This window comes from Ciconia boyciana, chromosome 1 (genome assembly GCF_034638445.1).
Source record: "Ciconia boyciana chromosome 1, ASM3463844v1, whole genome shotgun sequence".
NCBI classification, from domain to species: domain Eukaryota; kingdom Metazoa; phylum Chordata; class Aves; order Ciconiiformes; family Ciconiidae; genus Ciconia; species Ciconia boyciana.
Genome location: NC_132934.1, coordinates 43,546,536 through 43,568,183, shown reverse-complemented (window position 1 = coordinate 43,568,183; position 21,648 = coordinate 43,546,536). Strand labels below are relative to the sequence as shown.

At 43.6% G+C, this 21,648-nt stretch overlaps 1 protein-coding gene and 1 long non-coding RNA gene across 2 annotated transcripts in view; one reads left to right on the top strand and one right to left on the bottom strand.

Moving 5' to 3' along the window:
* NAV3 (neuron navigator 3) overlaps positions 1 to 13,590 on the bottom strand; it is a 562,373-nt gene extending 548,783 nt beyond the window's left edge. The window contains exon 1 of the mRNA XM_072864069.1: positions 13,297 to 13,590. The gene's annotated coding sequence lies outside the window, so the exon portion shown is untranslated. The remainder of the gene's footprint in view (positions 1 to 13,296) is intronic.
* Positions 13,591 to 14,746: 1,156 nt separating this feature from the next.
* Positions 14,747 to 17,740, top strand: LOC140652846 (uncharacterized). The gene is made up of 3 exons (XR_012042961.1): positions 14,747 to 14,822; positions 17,118 to 17,304; positions 17,402 to 17,740. It is a non-coding gene; the product is annotated as an uncharacterized lncRNA (long non-coding RNA).
* The last annotated feature ends 3,908 nt before the right edge of the window (positions 17,741 to 21,648 follow it).

The window sequence follows — 21,648 nt, the reverse complement described above, 5'->3', positions numbered from 1 at the left end:
TGAGCCTGCAGGTTCCTCATTAGATTTAATTCCACTCTTCTGAAAACACACTTTGCTGAATCAGAAAAACAAATGCATTTATAACTTCTCTTCAAGAGTAGCAACTTACACCAAATGTCTTTGATTTTAGCAGGTAGATATCAATGGATCCGACTTCCGACTGTTTCCAGACAGGCATCCTGGTGAATATTCTCAGATGCCGACTCATATTCATGACCACAGATGAGTCTATGATATGCAAGTCCAGAACATGTTTCCTTAGCACTTCTGGACTTATTTAACCACTGTGCTAGTAACAGCTGCTAACCTTATTGCTAAAATCCTTTCCGTTGTGGAGTTACTCTGCATTGCCTGGATGGGAAGGCACTGCACATGCACTGGTCTTTGTCCAGCAAGATGTACATTTTATGATTACCTTGGCCAACTCTAGAAGTCTTCAGAGGTGTCAGCAGAGGCTGGTTTTATAACGCATGGTGAGAAAGTTGTGTGTTCTGGCACTCTGCAAACAGATTTCTGCTGCCTTAAGCTCCAGTGCCGCCATAGCTGCTATTTGCTCTCCTGCATGCTTCAGGCAATGGGTCGTAGGGCACAGACAGGATTTTCACGTCAGACACAAGGAAAATCTATTTCAGGCTCTCAAAGTGGAGAGTGGTGGTATGGGTCACCGAACACTATCGGTCACTTTATCTCACAGAAGGCGTGAATGAGAGGGCTGGGTAGAAGGAGGATGATGTTTCTTGTCTGCTCCCCAGGACAGCGTGGGCACACCAAGGAGCTATTAAACACATGTGCAGCTAGGGAGGGGCCTTCATATTTTTTAAAACAAACACCAAGTCATTCAGCAATTTGTGGAAGTTGGGTTTAAAAAAAGAATATAAACAAACATCTCGGGCCCTCTTTACCTTTCCATTACTCACTGCTTCCAAAAATGCATGTTTTGTGTTTCTTCCTCTTCTTCTTAAGAAGTGCCACACATTTTCAAAAAAATTAATCTGGGGCTCTATAGTACTAACTTCAGCAGCACTGCATATGCATTTCAAATAACTGCCTTAACATCAGGCTAACCTTGACCTATGCAGTATTTGGTGGCATGTTTTGAAAACCCTGTGTGTTAGTGCAGCAGTGAAGGAGCAGTGAGTAACCTGCATGCCTAACACCAAGCTTCATTTGGCATTACTTCCAAGTGTAACTTTCACACTGGGGCTACACAGAAACTGCCGGATAGTTCAGATCCTGCAAGAGAAAGGAATTGAGCTAAGAGATGACGCTGAGGCCATCGTCTAGGACCACTCCTGTGTCTAAGGACCACTCCTGTGTGTAAGGGACAGTGTGCCGGACCTCTGGAGGCCACCTCCATCTCCCTACTGAGAAGAACCTTACTTGCCGCATTCACTCTGCAAGGAAGGAGACACCAGTTCTGTGGTTCTCACTGTATGAAGATCACAATGTGCAAGCTGGATCATCAGAAAAGTTGTCTGCTTCTGGCATAATGTATTGCTTGCATTCCAAATACCCGAGAATCTTCGTCACCTAATGGCTGGAATAAATCAGGATTTGACTTGCACGCATTGACTGATCATCATAAAATGAAAATGGTTGGAACTCAGTGCCTCAAAACCTCTGCATGAAAAACTAATGTGATATTACTAAAGTACCGCAGTTTGAAAATGGAAGAAACATGTGATGGGACTGGAAGTAATCTGCAGGTAAATCTCAGCTATATTCAGGTCACGAACTCAACTCCCTTGTTACTTCTGAGCCTGGAATGTATTTAATAGAAAGAAATAAAATGTGAGAGGGAAGGGAATGAATTATCCTATTTTAACATCATTGAATTATGTGCCATGAAGTTACCGCACTGAAGTTTTCATCACCATGAGCAGAGGCTGGGTAAGTTAGGGAGGAGCAGATCTACCAACAACAGCCTGTAGCTATATCATAAGTGATATTTTAAAAAATGCTTATAAGTTTGTACACTTGAGAACTTCATGGGCCCACACCTGGTCTAAATCTGGTCTTTAATCATAGTATTGAAGCTAGCAGATTCTTGCAATGAGCCTTAATAACTAGGGAAACTGATTTTACTTTACTCCTCAGAAGTTTCATATTAAAGGGCTCTGTATAGTCCCATTAACACACAAAAATATTTCAGAACATAGCATATGGGGTGAAATATTTATTTGTCTCATCCACATATTTACTCCATTGGCTTTAACATTATGAGATACAACATACTTCAAAGAATGTAGGAAAATATGGGACTAATTATGTTGATGCTACCACAAATACGTGAATGAAGTGTGTTCCTTCACAGAGCAAACAATGCCAGAAGGGCTACGGTCATTCACGAATAAAGTGACCAAGGACTGTGTAAGAGATGCTATACTAGTGCTGCCACTGCATTTGGTTTCCAGTCGCCAAACTGGTTAGACAGCCAATTTCAGGAGAAGAAGAATCAAGTTAAATGATAATGATGACAAAATACACAGTAGGAGTAAAGCAAAGTCATCCTGACTCCAAAAACCAGCCTGTACTGAGACTGTAGTCAGCTTTTTCCATCCTCCACCCTATTGTGGGGATGATGTTTTGAAACAGCAGGCGCCTGTAGCATAGAACAGGAAAAATATCTTAAGAAACATCGGCTTACATCTGCCTTGTAGAGCTGGGTTATAGTCCAGGCAAGGGGAGTCTGGAGATTTTGCTTATTTTAGCCTGTCTAACTATGACCATAAACACAATCTTTTGAAGGAATGCCTGGAGAAGTTCATTCTCTCTAGAGTCTACCAGTGGTCAGTTCACAGGTGACTAATATCAAACCTGGAAACTACTATGAAATGTAACACGTGCAACTGAATCCAAGGATTCAAGATCAGTAACTCTTGTTATTTCCGAATGCTTCTTCAGATTTCTTTCTCTTAAAAAAATAAAAAGACTTCCCATGGTGATAAACTCAACAGAAGCAACCAGACTAGAAGTATGCCTGGCAGAACCACTAGGATTTAATCTTTGTAGTTTTGAAAGTAGCCAGTCAAAGCTGAATCAGCATAGTGCTTTCTTCTTCAATCTGGCAACAGTAATAGTGAAAATAGCTTCAAGAGACTAATTTGGCTCTTTCCCTTATTTCAGTGGGTTACTGACTCTGAAAGAGGTTGATAAAACACAAATTCAAAGCTGTTAACTACTTTGCTACTCAACATTTAAGCCATCAGTTAGCCCATGTCATATCCAGTATGGTTGCCTACCTTTCTAAGGCAGATTACAAACCATAAAGAAAAAATGAAAAAGCAAACCAAAGAAATGCCCAGAATGGCCACAATCTGCTAGTGTTTCCCAGGTAGTCAGCAAGAATTCCCCAAATTAGTTACTTGACATCCACAAGATAACTTAAGGAACTTTGTTTTCTACCCATAATGTGAACTATTTGCAATATACTACGCAAGAAAAAGATATGCAATGGTATGGAGCCACAAAGATCTCTTACAAAAGAGATATTTAGAAATTCCCCCCACAAAGGAAAATATAAATCAAATGTATTCAAGCTTAATCTTCTATCAAAGTGCACAAAATGAATAGCAAGGGAATGGGTTAGTAAGTAGCAAGAGTTCTTAATTGATTCCTCTATGGATGAGATCACAGAAAATTATCTTACAGCCAACCTACTGTAAATGAGAGAAATTTATGTTTGGTTTCTAACATAGTGTACCTTTTAAAAACAAATTACAGAGCTTTAGTCAAAACTGAGTCAGTGTTAAAGTCAGTGTTTAAAAACTGAGTCTTGCTGAAAATGAGCAACTACAGAGACATAATGAAATGACCACAAGAACACAAGCATCATTTAAACTGCACTGCGGAAAATGTGGATTTAAATGTCATCAGTACGCAGCCATCTAAACTAATAGTGCGTCTATGCTCAAACTATCACTTGCATCTTTTTTAGCGCCACTGTCACGTTCGAGACTTCCACAACACTTTCCCATTTACCAGCAAAATCTAGTCCAAGAGTGAGTGATGCAGACTGTCATTTTGCCTTCATCTGTTCATTAATAAAATGTGACAGAAAACCACATGAATCAAAGAGCATGTACATTTCTTGTATTACGCCTAGAGTAAGTGAAGTTGCAGAAGTCCTTTCATGCAACTCCTTTTAGCTACTTATTAAAAACTAACTAAAATGTCTTTTCAGTTCAGCATGTGCCAAAAAGGAGCACTTAGAGATTTGTGTAGCAGAGTTTGGTTCTACCTTGTCTCTGTACTAGAGTAACAGAGAGGTTAGGCTGGAGGTAGGTCATGCAACCCAAAGAAAGATGGTCAAGAGCACTGCTGATACTTCATATTGGCAGGAGTGCTGTGAGGAAGTGAGATTACTCAGGTGGAAGCAATGTCCATAAAAGTATATATGCCAGTGGAATGTGTTATCAGTCCTTAACTCTTGACAATGAAACCAAGATCTTGGCCCTGAATGAAAAAATGAAAATTTTATCCAGAAACAAATCATTTTCCTGCTCTACCTCCCCTTCTTCTAAACAAAAAAATTCCCTAAGTAACATATTTTGGTCTTCCAATGTTCCAGTCACCCTATTAGCTTTTCCTTCTCTCAGCAGTGTTGAAACATAAATAAGTTTTCAAAAATTCAAAGGGACATTTCAATGTTCAGAATCAAGGGAGCTTTATTTAATCAGCCTAGCTTCAACTGCATTCATATCTGCTGACAAGGTCTTAGTTTCAGCCTTCTTTGCTGCTTGTCCTTTCTCTTTTTTGAAGAACTTTTCTCATTTTAGGAAAGATGGTGTTTGCTGGACAAAAGCAAGACGGGGAAAAATCCACTTTGTTATTGTGTTCTGTGAAACCCATTTGCAGAACTTTGTCAGATGAGAAGAAAAAGAAGCAGCACCCACACCGAATACAGACAGTAAATGGGAATTCTGGATATTTCAGAGAATCATCAAAGGATGTTCCATTGAGTCACTGGAGTTGCGACTTGGAATGTTGTGCCATGACTCCCTGCTGCCATCTCATCAACACGCAGGCATGGAAGATGTACTTATGTTCAAAAAGCATCAAACAGGCCACAATGGTGGTGAAAGAGTTTGGACTAGAGTTAAAACTAAAAGTTATTAAATATTTTAGAAACATAGAATCATAGAATAGTTTGGGTTGGACGGGACCTTTAAAGGTCATCTAGTCCAACCCCCCCTGCAATGAGCAGGGGCATCTTCAATTAGAGCAGGTTGCTCAGAGCCCTGTCTAACCTGACCTTGAATGTTTCCAGGGATGGGGCATCTACCACCCCTCCGGGCAACCTGTTCCAGTGTTTCACTACCTCATTGTAAAAAGTTTCTTCCTTATGTCCAATCTAAATCTACCCTCTTTTAGTTTAAAACCATTACCCCTTGTCCTATTGCAACAGGCCCTACTAAAAAGTCTGTCCCCATCTTTCTTATAACGCCCCTTTAAGTACTGTAAGGCTGCTATAAGGTCTCCCTGGAGCCTCCACTTCTCCAGGCTGAACAATCTCAACTCTCTCAGCCTTTCCTCACAGGAGAGGTGTTTCATCCCTCTGATATTTTTGTGGCCCTCCTCTGGATCTGCTCCAACAGGTCCATGTCTTTCCTGTGCTGAGGGCTCCAGAGCTGGGCGCAGTACTCCAGGTGAGGTCTCACCAGAGCAGAGCAGAGGGGCAGAATCACCTCCCTCGACCTGCTGGCCACGCTGCTTTTGATGCAGGCCAGGGTATGGTTGGCCTTCTGGGCTGTGAGCGCACATTGCCACCTCATGTCCAGCTTTTCATTCACCAGTACCCCCAAGTTCTTCTCAGCAGGGCTGCTCTCTATCTCTGTATTCCCCAGCCTGTATTGATACCAGGGGTTGCCCTGAGCCATGTGCAGGACCTTGTACTTGGCCTTGTTGAACCTCATGAGGTTCACACAGGCCCACTCACTTCTCGAGCTTATCCAGGACCCTCTGGATGGCATCCTGTCCCTCCGGTGTGTCAACCACACCACTCAGCTTGGTGTCATCTGCAAACTTGCTGAGGGTGCACTCAATCTCACTGTCTATGTCATTGATTAAGATATTAAACAGTACTGGTCCTAATATGGACCCCTGAGGGACACCACTCACCCCTGATCTCCATCTGGACGTTGAGCCGTTGACCACCACCCTCTGGATGCGACCATCCAACTAATTCCTCATCCACCGAACAGTCTATCCATCAAATCCATATCTATTCAATTTAGAGAGAAGGATGTTGTGGGGGACCGTGCCAAAGGCCTTATGGAAGTCCAGATAGATGACATCCATAGCTCTTCCCTTGTCCACTGATATGGTCACTCCATCATAGAAGGCCACTAGGTTGGTCAGGCAAGACTTGCCCTTGGTGAAGCCATGCTGGCTGTCTCAAATCACCTCCCTGTCCTCCATGTGTCTTAGCATAGCTTCTAGGAGGATTAGTGTTGGGCAGAGGGAGGAAGGAAAAAAGCTAAACAGCCATTGCTTTTATTTAGAAGTCATTCATGATCTGGGCACTGTATTCTGCAAACAATAAAAATGTCAGCAGGGTGGTTTTAAACTGGTATCTGAACACTTGGGACTGTTTATTTCTACCCAGCTGTCCAGCTTGAAACCTGCTTATCAATGCAGAGCTTCTTTGCTTCATTGCTGAAATTATCTCCAATGCACTGCCAAAATAATCACAATGTTGTGACAGTCTGTGAAGGTTTGCCTTCATTACGTCTGCAACACAGTGACACGGAACCACCGGACTGCTTTGATACTCAAGAGAAAGGACAACAGGTTACACAAACAGTGTTTTCTAGCAACAGAATAAAAATAAATTCCTCTTGGACCCTCCAAAGTAACGGCCTAGTTCACTTATTACTGCTCCAGAATTAATTGCTATTAGTTTTTTTTCCTTAAAACTGGTTCCCACCCTCCCTTCATAAACAGCCTGCATCCCAAAATGACACTTTGAAAATGCACTGTGCACTGGTGCTGATGTAGTACACTCCACTTTCTTTCACTTTTACTCAGTCTTACTGTGGCAACTCCTATATATAAAGTTACCCCTTTCTTATATTCTTCAGAATTATATTTTCCAGCTTCCTCAGAGGTATCTTAAAGAAATCATTTCCCAAAACATATGAGCTCTACAGGAGTTTGTATCTGTGACATGCAGATAAAGCTTCAAAATTAAATAATAGTGATTTTACTGGAGTCTTATATTGCCTCATAGTTTGTAGTGTAACTCAGTGCCTTATGCATATTGAAATGCTTTTAAATAACTAAAGCAATTCTCCAGTGTATATTCCAAGATATATTGACTCTTGCTTTAACTATTTTGGCGGTTTGGATGACTAATCAGCTTTTTCTGTTGCAAGTTAAGACTTTCTGTAAGGATATTTGGATTTGCTACTTCCAGGAGAGCGATGCTGCATGAATTTGCAGTGTCCTTAAATAGATCATAGCAACCCTTATCTTCTTAGGTTCTTCTGCAAATTCATCAGCTGTTCCTTCAACAATTTTTAACTGCTGGTTTGTCAAGGTTATTTTAAATATTGCCAATTGAATGTATTTCCCCCTGCTGTACTAATTTTTATGGCTTAATAACAACGCATTAGGACATAGTCCAAAGACCAAAGACGAAAGTTTTATAGTCCAGCTGGAGTTTTACCATAAAACCTGTTCATCTGCAGTAAACAGAATTCTTCATAATGAGCTATTAGACAATTTTGTTTTCAACATGCTCTTCCAAATTGCCATGCTACCTAGGATCAGTTTTCTGACTAACTTGACATTATATAAAACGGAGGCAGACATGGACCTCTATTTAAAAGCCAGGTGGAACTGAGCCTACTGGCCAAAAAAAGCTAGATGTTACACATACACTTGAGAGAAAGTAACATTTCACTGTATGAGGTAATTGACATCATTGTGAAATATAGCCAAATATGAGCAAAACAGGTAATTGCACCATAATTTCAGATTTGTAACTGTAAACTTGATTAATGCTTCATTTACAGATTGTACCATCTTCCTTGCAGAAGATATTTCTTCCCAAACCTAAAACAGTGATTCTCCTAGACTTCAGCAAACCATTTTGTTTCAAACAGCATCCATCATCTTGCCAATGAAAATGTCAATAGCACAGAGAGAAGCAGCGCATTTATCTAATTTTCCCACATAGAAGAAGGTATAGATGTAATAAATCTAATATGAAAAATATCTCGTGTTGTTTTTATGGCATGTAAACACATTTGATATATTTTCCCTCCAAATCAAATTATTTAGAACACGGCAGGATATCCCACTTAAAAGGACTCTAGGATTACATTTTATTTCTCTACAGGCATGGTTCTGAATATTCAAAAAATCTCAAGTTTTCTATTTGTCACTGCCAGAAGATTCATTAAAATCTGGTGAAACAACAACTGCTTCTATTTCTGTCAGCTCTCAGTCAAGCATTCTTTCTTATGATCTTTAATAGATCTTAGGCTTTTTTTAACTTTACGCAAATGTTTGTCTGGTTCAGTATAAATCTTCACTTTCTTTACTATCACTATTACTTCACCAGCTTTCAGTTACTACTCAATTATTTTCAATGTTTCCATCTAAAAGGTATCATGAGTGGGCTACTCTCCAACCACCAACTGGGACCACTACTGTTTCAAATTCCAGCTTAGAGCCCATTGCTGCAGTACAAGTAAATCAACCAGTGATGACTATATTGTGATATAACAGAATACAATTATTATTTTTTAAATTAAGTTCAGAGATGGAAAGTCATCAACATATCAGTAGACATAATGGCATGACCTTCTTTTTCTTACTCACATTCCTCTTCTGTCTCTTGGAATTAGTCTAGAAGGACATTGCTGTCTCATTTGAAACAGGCCTACTGACATAAGTGTCTGGACGTGGAATACATTTGCTCTGTGGAGCCTGACTGAGTTCTCTAGACTCCACTTAAACACAAATAGTGTGAACCAGCCACTGCAGTAAGAGACATTTACTGGCCTATTCCTGAAAGACCTATACACCTTCTCCTTTCACAGAAGTTAACAGAGTTAAAGCTCATCAGGCCTCAGGATCAGCTGGCTCCACTTCACACAAATCCCTGAAAGAAGCCACTTTCGCCTACATTTTCCTGACTTGCACGTACATAGTTACGTAGAAGGGAGCTTTAGTGCTTGCACCATCCAACACTGAGCTCCTCAGAGGACACCCGATTGGTGTGCAGACAACCGCGTGAATCAGTGCTCCAAGTAGCCAGTGAAGACCAAGAAGCTCTGCCAGACGAAGGACTGGCTTTTTAAATGCTTCCACCCTGCACAGGGTTTCTGTGATGCCTTGAGATAGTCCAGCTCCAGAGGACTGGAAGTGCAGGGCACCAGGACAGGTGAGCCTTGGAGGATGCTCAGAGATGGGATTCAAAGCCGAATCCTGGTCCACTAATGTCCAGCTGAGAAGAGAGGCCAGCTCATACTCCCATTACCCTATCTGTCTTTGTTGGGTTAACAGAAGAAGGGCGTCACATTTGTCACTCAATTAAATAGATATTATTCTAAATATAGATGGAAAGTGGGAAAAAACAACTGAGTAAAGAGGTGCTGTTTGTATGCAGCCAATTTCAAGAGTAAAAAAGAAACATTAAAGAAGATTAAAAGCAAAACATACAGCAATTACCATTACATATTACATCTTTCTACAAAATGTTTCTGCAAGGAAGTTTTACCATAGTATTTCTTATAACCATTGTCAGGCAAACACTGAGCATGCGGGTAAGGCTCTGATTTTACACCAACAAAATCCCAAGTATTTTAATGGAAAGCACAGTGTTGGATCCTTGCAATGTATATTATACTGACTAGCATAAGCTGGATGCAGAACATAATCAAAAACACAGTAGTATTTTTGCCCCCAACTTGCTTGTTTCTCTGACATTATACATGAAAGTTTATCTTAAAGAGATAGGAGCCAGTTCTCAGAAGCCAGCATCCATCTGTGGCAACAACTTTCCATGCATACACTTATCTTTGCAGTAATAACTGATCTACATATAAACAAACCAGTTCTGTACATGCAAATTCTAACAGCTCTCAGGCAGATTGCTTCATCAACACGTGCAGGCAATACCACAGGCAGCTAGTACAAAAAAATGCGCACGCATCAGTGCAAGTCAGATTCCCTATTAAAAAGCAGCTACACATCTCCCAGCCCATACACCTCTGATCCATCTCAATGTGGAGCTTAACTGCAAAATTTAGCAGGAATTAGATAAGAAAATGAGAAGTTCTGTATTATTGCATCCCTGCGCTACCAATCAAACATAATGAATTTTTGATCCTCTGTAGTATAAACCACATTAATGCTAGCCATCTAAAGCAAACATTCCCAGACTCCGAAATACAGCTGTAAATATTCTTGCCCAGGGTGCTGGTCTTGGTGGCAATTTCTGGCATTGATTCCTCTCTACTTTTCCTAAGTCCATACCAGTCAAATCTGGGTGAAACAATAGCTTCACGAAGGATTGTGTCAGTTCCTATGAATTATTGCAGCTAGCTGCTTAAGCGACGTAAAACTGACATTATTTTTACAATTCTCTTAAGCTGAAATTGAAACTAATTTCAGCTATTCTCTCATAGTATTTTTAATTGGATCAATATCCTTCAGCCATTTTGAAAACTGTTATGACACACACAAACTAATACGTACATTGCATGAGCATACTCTTTAATATAGGAGAATAAACGTTATGCTGCAACCCTTTTTTATATGCATGTAACATTAAAGTATTTATTAGAGGAGTCCAAGAGGGCTGTAGGTTCCCTCATTGTACTGTAAGTGTTTTGTATGGGATGCGTGCTCCCTGCAAGGTAACAGCTACACATCTCCTGCACTTTAATCCATACTGTGACTGATGGTGACCCCTCCTCACAATGCACTGCAACGTTCACTGGTGAAAATGCCCTACGACTGCTCTGAATTTGCCCCCCTGAAGTCATATTACCGTAGGGGTTTTTGATTTTAACTGTGGGAGTCTAGGCTAGATAGAATGTGAACTCAGGAAAGTGAGTATATTAAAAGGTTCCTCAATTCTCAGATCTGATTTTTGTTCGTATTTAAAGCCCACAGTAGGGGAAAGAGGAAAGATTATTTTTTTTTCCTTGCAGCACTTCAGAGTCAATACATCTACCAAGATACGATCTGAATTCCATTCTGATTTGCAGAATGGTTAGCTAATTGGCAAGCACATACAATTTAAGAACTAGATTTCGTAGATTAAACTCATTACTTCAAGCTTTTTATGTTCGACTCCGAGTCCCCGCATAACCTCTTCCCCTGCTGATTATCTGCCCTGCTCCCTTTTCACGCTGCATTCCCCCGCTTCGGCGCTGGATCCGTCTCCTTCTCCAGGAAAGGTTGCCTCACCTGCCCCCGGTGCCTCCTCCTGTCCAGGCTCCCTCTCTCGCAGCCCCGGCTCCTCATACCGCCGCCACCGAAGGCTCGACCCGAGGGTTACGACGGTCCTCCCTGAGCCACCAGCACCTCTGCACAAATTACTTGTCTCACTGAACTGTTACATTTCCCAGAATGAAGCTAGCTATTAGGCGGCAGCGGAGCTGGCTGTTGATCTGTTACCCTCCAGCTGACTGCCTTTTTAGCATGCACGATCTTCAGGCCACAGACTACGCCTTTCTTTTGTGTCTGGAAAGCCGGTAGCAGTTGCTGGGCACTAGGAACAAACCAACCTTTGTATTGGGAGCTACAAAAACTCTTCTCACCTAAGAGCACTGCAATCCTCGTCCACCTTGAATGAATACAAAGATTTAAAAAGGTCCAGGGATGTTTTAGGATGGGTAATCGTCTCCAAAGCAAGGCTGGGTTCCTATGTTAACTGTATGCTTATTATTTACACTGAAAATAAAGCTCATCAACAGCTTGAAGTTGCCTTCACTTTGAAAGGAATACGTCATCTTCAAATATGCAAAGCAGGTTTAATGTTGATAACCCAAGAGTTATTGACCTTGTATTTCAGCTGTTCTCAGCGTGCACTTTGGCTTTTTCTGTAATAAGATCATCTTACCACCAGATGATTATTGATCACTTATGACAGAAACAAAAAGCCTTGACCAGACTCATCTATTCATTGTGCTCAGTGCAAACCGATATAAAAAACGACACCCCCCCCCCCCCCCCCAAACTGAATCGCAGGCGAAAACACCATCTAGGGATGAAACCCAGAGGGCTAGGGAAGACAGCAAGCAACAGTAAGTTTTAGCAGAGACCTGCTCGGTGGACGACTACCACCTGGCAATAGCAACGGCGCTACCAACTGAGTGCGACAGCAATTGGAAGAGGTCCTCATCACCTAACCCAAACCTGCCGGGGCCTGCCCCGCGCAGCCCACCTGGGCAGGGGAGACCGTGGTGTACGGCAGCGTGAGGAGGCTGTGGAGCAGGGATGGGGCTGGGGGGCAGCGGGAGCCCAGGGGCAGCTCAGGACCCACAGGGCCATCAGCGCCGTTGCCAACCCAACGCCAAGGCAGTGGCAAGAAGACGCGTCCCTCATCCTCAACTTCTCCGGACGGGCCCAGGCGGGCGGGCAAGGAGCGGGTCACGGAGGCAGAAGCTTCTAGACTAACCTGCTCACAGGTTTCCACGATGTGCTTCCCCCCGGGGGGGGCAGACCGCGGCACCCAGCCGGGGGATGCTTTGCGCTACTCTGCCCCTCTCCTCTCCGACGCGACGGCGAGGGCTGTCCCCTGCCCGCCCCAGCGGGGGCTGCGGGGCGCTCCGGGCGGGGGGCACGGCCGGGGGTAGGGGAAGTGCGGAGGCGCGGCGGGTACCGGCCGCGCCGGGAACGGGCGGCCGGGTGGCTGCGTCCTCGCTCGCCGCAGATTTTAAGGTAAAGTGCGTGCGATTTCTCACCCTCACAAAAGGGAGGAGGAAGGAAAGATGATCAAGGAAACAAACCAGGCAGGGGAGGGATGGGGGGGGAGAAAAGGAGGGAGAAACAAAGGGAAGAATAAAACCCTCTCCGGGAACAAGCAAACAAAGAGGGTAAGAAGAGCTCGGCGCTCTCCCCGGGGGGTAACCCCCCGCCGGGCTCCCCGGCACCGCGGCACCCCGCCCCGACGTACCGCCCCCCGGCAGCCGGCGGGGCTGCGGCCGCGGCCCCGGCCCCGGGCTGCCGCCCCCGGCCGCGCACGGCGGAGCCCCGCGGGCAGGACCCCGCGCCGCTGTCGCCCGGGGAAGTTCGGCGGCGCGGAAATACCCCCGCGGGGTCGGGGCACCTTACCTGCCGGCTGGCACTCCTCGGGGAGCGGGGGGAAGAAGCGGAAAAAAAATGGGGGGGATAAAAAAATTAATAATAAAGCCACCCCAGTTTCCGAAATTGCACCGCTCGATCAGGTTACTATGGAAATCATCGCGAGGAGGCAAAAAAAAACGCCAGAAGCCACCCTCATCCTCTCCGCCTCCGCGAGGGACCGCGGCGCCGGGAGCCGCTGCCTCCGCGGGCGCAGGGCTGCGCGTCCCCCCCGCCGGCCGCGGGCTGCTCTCCGCCGCCGCGCACCGGCAGCCGGCCCCGGCCCCAGCCCCGCGCCGCGCCGCGCCGCCAGCGGTGCTGCCCCCCGCCGCACAGCTGGAATTTAAAGGGGCCGTGCTCGCCGGGCGCCGCTGCCCCCGCCGCCGAGGGCCGGCTGGGTGTGCCTTTTTAACCAAAAGTTTCCCGCGGGGGCCAGGCGCGGATGCGCTGAAATACGGGCATCCGCAGGGGCACACGGGGGAAAGGGAGCAAAGTATTTGCTGTGCGTAGCCCTAGGCGTTGTGAATTCTCATATGCGTAACAGCCGGATCCAAAGGCCTCCGCAGGGCTCAGTTGCAACGAGCGCTGTGCGCAGACATGGATAAGAAGGAGCAGCCCCGGCCTCTGAGAGCTTGTAATGTAAGCGGTGAGGACAGACAAAAGGGAAGAAAGGGTATAAAATGCATGAGGGGGGATGAAAACTTCCTACTCCCCCCCTGTCCGGCACCTAGAATTTTTAGCTGCAGCTAAAAGACTCAAAAAAGACAACAAACAGTTCTGAAACAGATCATCCTCCCTGGGTTCCTTTACTCATAATCTGAGGTGCGCGTCCAGCCTCCCCGGCAGCCTGGAGGGTGGAGGCTGGACCCATTCGAAGCCCGACCATAACCACGGAGAGAGCTGTGCCAACAGCTGCCGCTCACAGGCACCAGTGGGCTTTGGCCTGAGTGGGTGGACAGAGCGTGGCAGCCCTTGCCACTGCTTCGCTCTGCCCTACTCAGTCTCCACCCTCACCCCCCACGTGCTGCTCTGCTCTGACCCACTCGTGTGTGAGCCCCCTTTCTGCTCCAGCAGTGTCAGGTCCGCGGCTGATTCAGGATCTACCACCAAAGGGATAGTTTTTGCCCCCACAGAATATATTCCGTAAGTTTCTGCTGATGGGGGACGGGGCTTCTAACTTATTCCAGCTCTGAAAAATGTCTGCCTGCAGAGCACAGGGGAACCCTGTCTTTGCTCTGTTGTTGCAGACTAACACCCTGTATGCTCCAGCTCCCAGGAAGGGGAAATGTGGAGAAAAAAATCTTCAGATGATTGCCTTAAACACCTATGAAGAGAAGGAGCCCTATGCTATTGCAGGAGAAAGGAAGGCAAGAGTGGGAGGGAGGGAGAGAAGAAAAAGACCAGTGAGTAAGATCCAAGACCAAAAGCTTCTGGATACCTCCCCTGGAGTAAAAATGTGAATTTCTTCTCTCTGTTCTTCCTGGAAGAGCTAGAGGAGGAAGAACACTTTGCAAGTGGTAAGTTTAGGGAAGATGTTTTACAGTTAGTGGTCCCCGTGACACCTGTGGGTCTTTGAAAAACCTTCCTCTTCCAGACTATCAGCCAGTTAGGCCTCACAGCTCTTTATTCTGCACAAATATGCAGCACTGCTGGTTGGCGTAGCTGCAGCCAAAACCGTACTTTCCAGCAGATCCTAAATTGTTCGTGGGGTTTGAGGTGAGGGAATTAGCTAGCACAGCCATGTTTGGATGCAGGAGGAAAAAAAAACAAACAAAAGAAACAAAAAACCTCTCCTACTGAGCTGTGTGGTATTTCCCCATTCCAAATAATTCCTGGCATTTCAGCTAGCCATTTCTATTTAAGAAGATGAGAGACATAAAAAATACAGCGGCTAGCAGCCTAGCGAGAGCTTAGTGTTAAGAAATGAGAAAGGCTATTTAAAAGGGCTGACCAAAAGGCAAGAATTGATATCCATGTTGTCCAGGAGTCCAGTTTTCCAAATACCACCATAACTTGCAATATTCCTGCCAGAATAAAACAGGATGGATTTTGACCATAGTTTACAAAGCACAATAAAACATAATGGGACATCTGAGGCTGCCTTTTCTTAAAGGTGAGGGACAAGAGGGAGGCTGAATATCTTAAAATTAGAATAACGAAGCGATAGGTCAGTGAGAGAAGATCCCAGATGACAGATATCTTTTCTAAAAGACAGTCCCTGGAGTGGGTACCTTCAAGGTTATTTCTTTCCGTGTGTGGAAGGCACAGAGCAGTGAGTTATCCGGGCCGTCTCTATGCTGCAAGACTTCTCCCGGAAAGGTTAATTGGGTTAGAGGTGTAATTTTTGTCCGGCAGAGATGTGCCAGCAGAGGCCTCTAATGTAGACGCAGTTCATATTGACAGAACTACGGTTTTGTTTGCATAACATTTTTCACCATGGTGTGGAGTAATTTTGTTACGTCAATACAAAGATCAGACCTGGTGGTCCAGCCGCATCTGCTCAGGCCCTCTGTCAGTGCAGCGCGCTGAGCCCCCATACCAAAACAGCGTGCACAAGGCTCCCACCTCCTTTTTGCTGACAACTAATCTGTGATTGCTGTTTTTCCAAAGAAAGTTTTGCAAATGGATAGCATATTTTACTGTTTCTTAGGCTCAACCACTCTGTCTTACCCTTCAAGCAGTTTTAGGAGCCTGTGTCTGATGGTGAAACGGTAACTAGTCCTCTAGTCCTCTAGGAAGGGATATTCCAGAGCAGAGAAAGTATCTTGAAACAGTTTACACATTAGCAAGGATTTTCTGCAATGAATTTCACAGTTTTGCAGAGAAAATATCTAATTAATTGTCTATTTTTCCTTTTATTGCAAAACACATGACTAACAAAGCATGGTGAAGAATAAAAAGGTGATTCACAGACAGCTTTAGAATAAACTGCATAGTTATACCTTTAATATATAAAACTTCATGGTTCCTTATTTAACAAAGTATATGAGAAGTTTTATTTTAAATATTCTCAAGGTGTCTGTGAATTAATTTGCAAAATTTTGAAAAGAAAAACTCCCACATTAGTTACATTGTAATTATTTTCTACATGAGATATAAACAAGTGTGTTGATGTAATTTACATGAGATTAAACGTAAATTTATTTCAGTTCTATTTAGGATAACTGCAGCAATACAGTAATTTGAAATTGCAGTATCTTGTCTTGTGTATTTAAATGGGATCAGTTATCTTAGCTAAGATATGTGGATGTAAGTGGAATGACCAAATAATGACAAGCTTACAAAGGCAAACTAGTATATTATCCCTATGGACTGTGGACTCTCAGTTCTTTCAAAATTACATCACCATACGACATGGGACCTCGCCACAAAGACTAAAGGAGTCTCCTACCAACCATAAAGATTTATACAATGTTGCTAGTCAAATACATTAGCACCTTTTGTATGCTAAATCCCCATCTCAGACAAAAACCTGTTTATGAGGCTCTGGAGTGGAATGATAGCAAAAGAGTGGGCTGCTTCATCCCCAAAGTATGCTGTATTAAAAGCAAAAGTTTATTGTTACAGCAACATTAAAAAGTTTGAAAACTCCAAACACTAATGTTTGTCTCAAAATGTTAACTCAGCCATGCTGCATATTCTCTGTATTTTCTGGTATAAAATAAAATGCAAAAACCTTTTTTACTCAGCGTGGAAAGTGCTGTAATCTGATGTCACACACATCATACATTTGCATGTCCAAATGGAAAATTACAACTGAACCTTTAATATCTGAAAAAGTATTTAAATGAGAGTAATCTAGTAAAGTTCAGGAATTTCACATCTTACAGGTGAACCTTGAGGGGAGCTCTGTGGCTTCATTCTGCAGACACTCAGGCATGAGGACCGGACGAGTAACTGACATTTACGCACCTCCTTCCAGATCTACAAATACCAGAAGTCTATCGGCGCCTTTGCACTTTAATTTTATATTCCCTCAGATGCCCGCTGTGGCTATTGGTAAGACCCTTTCCTGCCTGCCCACCTTTCCTCAGACACCGTGGCAGCACTCCTTCTCCTGCCACTGTCAGCTGGAAGGTTCCCTTGCGTTTTCCAGTTCATCGCCCTGCTGAGCCCAGTGTGAGGCCATGCTCCCAATGTCCCGGTCCCTCCCTGCCTCACCAGGAGAAGGACAGCACTGGTGGAAGCTGCAGAACAGGTGGACAGCAGGTGCTGGTGGGGCAGAGGGCCACTGAGCTCCAAAGCCACCGGTCTGAGCTCCAGGCTGCAGCCCCATGGGACGGTGTGTACAGCAGGAGGAGAAAGCCTGGGTGAAGCTGCACATGCATTGCAAAACCATGGGCACAACATGCTCAGGAGAGGTAATGTTGTCTCACGAACTCCATTTGTAACACCCTGGTACTCCATTTGTAACACCCAGGTAACACCCTGAACGAACTTCAGAGAAAAGCCCAAACTCTTAAAAAAAGAAAGAAAAAAAAAAGGAGGAATCTTTCTCAAGAATAGGAAATTCCAGTCTCCAGCAGGAGAATGAAAACGAGAGGTTGCTCTGGTTTCTTGATAAGCCATTTCAGATCATCTGTTTGTTGTTTGGATTGTCTTACCCCTCTTTCATTCAAGTGCAGCCACCTGGTAAGCACTGCCCCCTTTCCAGACGTTGACAGACTCCTGCTTTCTGCATCACTGGCTCTTTTAGGAGATTTTTATGCATTTTTTTTTCCATAAGTGAGTAAATGGGGCTTGTTGTAGTTTTCTGAAACACTATTGATATTACAGATATCACTGGTTAGTGGCTGTATTTCCCAAATTAAAGTACAGCCCATTCTTCAGGGTGATACTGGAGACACCATGCACTAGTACGGCCATGGTATCTACAAGGACACGTATGAACTTGTACATTAAGGACACGTATGAACTTGTACTTTAAGGACACGTAACTTGAACACGAAGCACTCCTGCTTTCAGGTGGCAGGGACATCTCCCAGGAGGAGATGTGACCTGATGAATTACTTCCACTCTTTTGTTGTGACACCAGGAATGGACAAATTCACAAGAATGGGTGTTGTGGAAGGGAAGTAGGAGTTGTGTTTCTCATTGGAAAAAAAAAATAGTTGCAATAGTTTCCAGATTTCTGTTAGCGTATTGGTACAGCTTCTGTATTCTGGGGATCTCCTGGCCATATTAGGATGTCTTATCACCTTGTCTTCTCCAAGATGTCTGCAAGACCCATTGCTCTTTCCTTAAGGCTCAAGGAATGATGCCAAAAAGGCTGTAATCCTCACTGGAAGCAAATCATGTATATTGATCGCCTGTTTACCTGTACACACACGCATACACATGCATCTATGTTAAAAGAAGAATACAAAGTCATGCACTCCAGAATTAGGAAATGGTACAATTTAAATTGCCTGCCCATCTTAATCTGGCCGCTTATGCCTAGGCATACTCTTAAATAAGCTCATAAGTTTCGGTGTACTTGTTGTATGATGCTCACTTAATGAGCATCTCCTCAATTATGTGTTTTATCCTAACTACTCATTATATGGTCTTATACTGTGTATATCATGGTCTATAGGCAAAATTTTTCATTTCTATGCCCCTTATTAGTGTAGGCTGTAAAACTTCACCAATAAGTAGCAGGTAGGGAGTTACAGAGAATGCAGGAGAGGAAGGTTCCCTCCTTAATTTCCAACACTGACGCCACCTTGGAGCAGAGCCACAGCGAAAGGCTGACCTTGCACTCGGAGCCCTGTGTAGCCGGGATCATCGTGCCCTCTTCCCTGGTGGGGAAGGCACGACCTGGCTGCCAGCCTGCGGAGGTGCGAGGTGCTCAGGAGCACGCAGTGAAGACCCAGAAAGCAGAGCTGCTAAAATGACAGGTATCCCCACAGCATCTGTGCAAATGTGATTTTTCAAGATCACAAGCTTGAGCAAATTTGGAAATGGGTTTTCTCAGTGAAGACGGAGTCTTCAGTGCCCTCACTCTTAGCTGTTAACAGAGAAGGCACTTTACTGAGCAGCTGGGACTTATAAAATGACCCAAAGTGGAGAGGTTTCTATAAAATGGTGAGGGACGTGTCTCTGATTACTTCACTACTAATTTTCAAATACCTGCTCTAAAGCTGGAGTTATTCAAAGGAAAAAGCACAACAAACTTCAATACTGGTAAAGCTGCATCTTTTTTTCTGAGTCTCATTTTCACATATAGTTGAATTTTTTAACTATTTTGTTTTTATCATACCTTGGCTGCAAAACAATGTAAATGGTCAGAAATGGGCAATATTAGAAGTGTCTAAAAACAGTCTTTTAACAGGACAAAGTGGGTGAAACATCCAATTCCTCTTATATCAGCAATTGCAATCTGACTCTGAAGAAGGGAAAAGCTCTCCAGTCCCCTGGGCCAAATTCACAGCTTCTTCAACAGCATGCTCAACTGTTTTTATAGTTCAAGCATTTCTAGAAAATTCACTTCCTTAATTTTTGCTGTTTCTGTTAGCCCCAGACCCTGTATGTTTTATACCAGCTGCATTCAACTGAAGGGATACCCAACTGGGGATACAAATTGGCTGCTGAATGGCCCTCTCTGACTCCATGCTGTTATTTTCAAGCTCAAATGGCACAGAAAATGCTCTCTAGTTGACTTGCTTCCAAATGCCAAAAAAACCCAGTCCCAAAACTTCTAAACATAAACCAGAAGAAAACAAATTATTTACGTTTAAATAACACTGCAAAACAGTTATATCACAAATATGGCAATAAGAAAGCATTATAAAATATATGCTTCCTGTAACACAGAGGAAAAGTACCCTGAAGGTGATTTTGTAATGTTTATAGAAGAGCTTATATACATTATAAATGAGCTTCTGTAGCTTTCTTACTGAAAACGAAGTTTTCATGGGCAAACAGAATTTTTTCCTATAACTGGATCTGCCTGGCAGACATAAATACGTTTCTGTCAAATTCATCAGTCTGCCATGGATGTCAGAAAACTTCCTGGGGAGACAGGGACATGGGTTTACTTCCTTTATTAATCCCTTAGTTCTTTGGTTCTCAGATTACTTGGATCTCTTCTGATTTTTTGTATTTTTAACTCTAACATTCTGTCAGAAGTTTCTGAGCATCTTACAGGTCTATTGCCCCAACCGTAGGATGCGTAAAATCACCTTTTTAGATATTTTAACATCTCTTGAAATGTGACCACAAATAGAGGAGTATTATGGGGTACCCTATAATTCCAGCAAGCATTCATCTTGTGGTATACAAGACCTGGTATTTGTCTGGCACTCACTCAAGCTATAAGAAGCGCTTTACCCTATTTCAAAAGCCCAGTCCTGGATAGAGGCAAAGCTACCTACTGTCAGTGGTGATAATTCACAGCAAATAAACATGAAACATGTACTCATGAAACAGGAATAAACAAGAAGATATGGGCTTTGGTCCAGACCTTGGGCATTCAGGGTGAGATTTCTGCCACCCAAACAATGAGATGGGAATTGAAGTAGCGGTAGCAGCAAGAGACGCTAAGGATTACTCGTACGGCAGCTAACGAGGTTCTGGGTGCTGGTGAAGAGCAAAATGCTTTCCAAGAGTGACTTCTAGCAGGCTATACCTGGAGGAAATCTCCTTTGGTATAGATGGCCATATTATCAATCATTAAGATAGCTTCTGCATTAAATTCGGAAAGTGGACAATTTGTTAGCAGTGTGACTCTACATTATTTTAAGCCCTTGCTGTTTCAACTTTCCCTGCTTATTGGGGATCAAAGCCTTCTTCTCACTTCACCCGCCTCTTTCAACTGTGTTTATTTGTAGTTACAACAAAAGAGGACAGCAATTTCTGCTTTAATTTGGGGCAGGGCTTATTTATTCCTGTAGCTGAAGACAAATGGCAGGCATCATCTTCCTCATTTCTCCTGCAGTTATGTCTGGATTCTCTCTCTAGAATAGCTAGCAAATTTATTGCCCTTCTAAATGGTCGAGTTCTGCCGCATGTAGAAATTTGTGGTCTTTAGTGTTTAGTATGAGCAAACACTGAGAGAGGTGTACAGATAGGAGTATTTTCTGTAAGATACGTATAATAGTCTTTCTGTTCCATGTGTTCCTGCTGCAGCCTCAGCTGTAATAGTGGGTCCAGATTTGGGCATGGATTTCAAAAACAATGGACATCACTTAGAGTCACTTAAAGATGCAACAATGACCAGAGATTTAGAAATCACAACCTGTAAGGAAGGATTTTTTACCAAAAGCCTATAAGATATATAGGAGAATACAGACCAGAAACCTGGTCTTTCTCTTGTACCAAAATGGCTCCTAGCTAAATTTCTGGGGGTCTGTATACCGACTT